The sequence below is a fragment of the Mastomys coucha genome, unplaced genomic scaffold (genome assembly GCF_008632895.1).
Source record: "Mastomys coucha isolate ucsf_1 unplaced genomic scaffold, UCSF_Mcou_1 pScaffold7, whole genome shotgun sequence".
Taxonomy (NCBI): domain Eukaryota; kingdom Metazoa; phylum Chordata; class Mammalia; order Rodentia; family Muridae; genus Mastomys; species Mastomys coucha.
This window is the reverse complement of record NW_022196913.1, coordinates 1925851-1929139: the sequence shown is the minus strand read 5'-3', so window position 1 is coordinate 1929139 and position 3289 is coordinate 1925851. Positions and strand designations below refer to the sequence as shown.

At 44.5% G+C, this 3289-nt stretch overlaps 1 long non-coding RNA gene across 2 annotated transcripts in view; it reads left to right on the top strand.

Moving 5' to 3' along the window:
• Window positions 1-1647, top strand: part of LOC116082031 — a 4085-nt gene extending 2438 nt beyond the window's left edge. Inside the window, exons 2-3 of one of the 2 annotated variants that reach the window (XR_004115137.1) lie at window positions 919-1019; window positions 1573-1647. This is a non-coding gene — a long non-coding RNA (uncharacterized LOC116082031). Of the gene's footprint in view, window positions 1-918; window positions 1158-1572 lie in introns of those variants that run through there. The other variant, XR_004115136.1, reaches the window with a different exon arrangement.
• Window positions 1648-3289: the final 1642 nt, after the last annotated feature.

Sequence of the window (3289 nt, the reverse complement as noted above, 5' to 3'; positions counted from 1 at the left end):
AAAAAAAAAAAAAAAAACCGCCTTAAGACCATGGGTTGCCTCTTTTCTACTAGACTCGTTGTGTTGGCCCAGTGTTTGCAACCATGAGACCAGACACTAGACTTTCACCCCTTCCCCATCAGCTTACTGGGCGGCCACTTCCCCTGCCTGCTCTCTTTCTCCCTTCAGCCCCAGGGCGGACTAAGCTGCTCTGGGACTCCAATTCGTTCTCAGCTCCTGCATGGTATCCAGCATCGCCTGCTATACCCAGGAGCTAGAACCTGCCGTCCTTGGCCTCCGTGAAAGGAGGGTTGCCTCCTTTCCACTACCCCCACGGACTGGGATATGGCTCACTACAGCCAGATGCCCAACAGGGCTGTGTGGAGAGCTTGGGTGCCTCCGGTGTCTGCCTGTCCAGAGTACCGGAGCTCTGGCAGGACATGCGTTTTCCTTCCCATCCCTGTATTCCCCCCACTGCCCATCGGTGGCATTCGCAGCCTGACACAGAAGAGTTCAGCATCAGCATTAAGTGCCGCAGCTGAAAAACCAACAAGGCAGTCAGTGAGTGTGGCTTGAATATGAAATATCCCCCATAGGCTCATGTGTTTGAACAATCAGTGGTGGGCCCCGTAAACTGCAGAGTGGTCGGCCAATAACCGGGCTTATACTTAGCCTAAACATCAGTCAGTTCTGGCATTTTGGCCAAGAACTACTTTAAAAAAAATCTTCAAAAGAAAAATTAAAATCTTTTTATTCTTGTGTGTATGTCCAGTCTAAAAGGATTAGGAAAGAGCAAGAAATGGTCAGATCAAATCAGTCAAACATCAGCAGGACAAACATTTAGCCCATCTCTATGCTGAGCATTGGATCATGCGCAGTTAAAACGGAAGCTCTAACCCCAACAGCTTTGCTGGAGTAACCTGCATCGCTCCCTTTCAGGTGGACTCTACTCCCTGCTCGCAGCTTTCCTTGGGGTCGCCACTGGAGCTCCAGCTTCCATCCCAGAGCTTCAGCTATCACACCTAAGAAGAGCCTGGAAGGTTTCTTACCCTCATGTAGTTTCCCAGACTCCCAGGTCTTTCTTTGAAATCTAGTTGAAAGTTGTTCTACCCTTAACAATCCAAGACATTTCTGCACATTGCAAAACCACAACATGAATGATGCTGAGGTTTTCTGGAGTTGCAGCCTGATTGGTACCTTGATACTAGGGTTGCAGTAACCTCAGACTTCCTGATCGGCTGAATGTAGGGGGAAACACTTTTCTCAGGGGGCGGGGCATGAGTTAAAATGTCTTCACCTTTGAGGCTTCAGCCAATTCCTGAGATATCGTTATGGCGTCTTCATTCAAAGGACGTGGCTTCTCCTTACTGGCCCTCAAGTTGTCGGTAGCTACAGTTTCCTTGACCCGTGTTCTAGGTTCTGCTGTGACAAACACCATAGACAAAAAGCAGCTTGGGGGAGGAATGCATTTATTTCAGCTTCTGCTTCTGTCATATTCATCACTGAGGGAAATCAGGGGGAGAGCCAAGTTAGTGTAAGGCGTGCTCACTCATTTTTTAGTTTATACTCTGCTAGCTTTCTTTCACATTCCAGGACCACTGCCTTGAGAGCAGCATATGGAGGAGCAAAACAATCTGAATACCTGAATAAAGACTGTTGTAACTGGAACTGTGTGAGAGCTGGCTCAGCGGTTAAGAGCACTGACTGATCTACCAGAAGTTCGATTCCCAGCAACCACATGGTAGCTCACAACCATCTGTAATGGGATCCAGTGACCTCTTCTGGTGTGTCTGAAGATATAGCTACAGTCTACTCATAAGTAAAAAAGTAAATCTTAAAAAAAAAAAAAAAAAAAAAAAGGGATGTCACAACTGAAAATACTGGTAAATTTTTACCCACTCCCACTGACGAACCACATCAGCAATTCACTTATGCAGTATCTCTTCCAATGATGTGTGTGCATGGATGCAGTTACTAGTATATAATATATATAGTATTTACATATAGTATACATATGAATATGTATACACACATATAGTATATGCATCTATATATAAAACAAAAGGAGAGGTGGTAAAACAAATGAACATTTCTAGTACCTGCTCTGTTTTTAATTTCTTTATAAAAATGTTTTTATGCTTACATTTTCAAAGTTCTCAGGACTCTCTAAATGCTGTGAAACACTGGAGGTAGACACACCAGGCCGAACTGACTTGCAGAGGATAGGTGAATTGTTTAGTACTAGCCTCACTTTGGAGAAGCATGCATTTCTGATATTTTCAAATTGCTGACTGCACTTCAAGCAAAAATTAGCACTTAATAAACAGAGACATGAAAGTTCAAACTATTATAGGTTTATTTTTCTCTAAGTGGACCCACACCCAGGAATATATCTTAGACATCGAATTTTATATAATTTTGCCTTAAAACTGTGCAAAATATGCTTGCGTGATAAACATTACATTCTATATATTTCCACGTACATGTTTTTCTTCCTGAAATACAATAATGGAGGCTGCATCAGCCTTGCCCCACAATCACACACTAGTAAACTAGTGACGTTTTTGTTTCCATCAAGTTTAGTTTTTGCTGGCACTGTGGACTAAACCCTGGGGCCTTGTGAATGCTAGGCAATATGCTACCACTGAGCTACACCCTCACACTTTCTCTTTAATCCTTTGTGCTGGAGGAGAACAAAGCACGGCCTTATTAGGTAGCCCAGGTAGACTTTGAACATGTGGTCCTCTTGCTTCAGCCTCCTGAGTAGGTGGGATCACAGCCCTGTGTCATTAGGCCCAGCTCCAGTGTGGTGGGCTTTGGTAGATACTGTTCTCCTGGGTATTAAAAGGCAGTATGACCTAGCAAGGACCATCAATACTAATAGCGTTGATTTGTGAGGTCTATCAAGTATAGGAAACTGTACAGAAAAGTGTCAAGACCTATTATGTACCCCATACTCACCAGACAAACCACAAGCACTCTATTGTACAGCAAGTTTGGCTTCCAGTGGTTCGTGACCATGTCTGGATGCCTAGAATGCTGCCCAAGTTACTTGACTCAAGGCTGGCCTAATCCACCCATTCCTCTCATTTGAAAGGACTCTGGATTTTCACTGTGGTCTCTGGTGTTTCATGACTACAATCCTTACGTGAATTCTTAATGAGAACGGGATGTGTGACTGCTGGAAGCAGAGTATGTTGTGTGAGCACCTGGTCAGATGTGAAAATGACCATCTTAAGGAGTGTAGCCCGCGCAGTCGTCTCGCTGGGAAGAAGACACGCGGACACACTAGGTTCCTTCTGCAGCAACG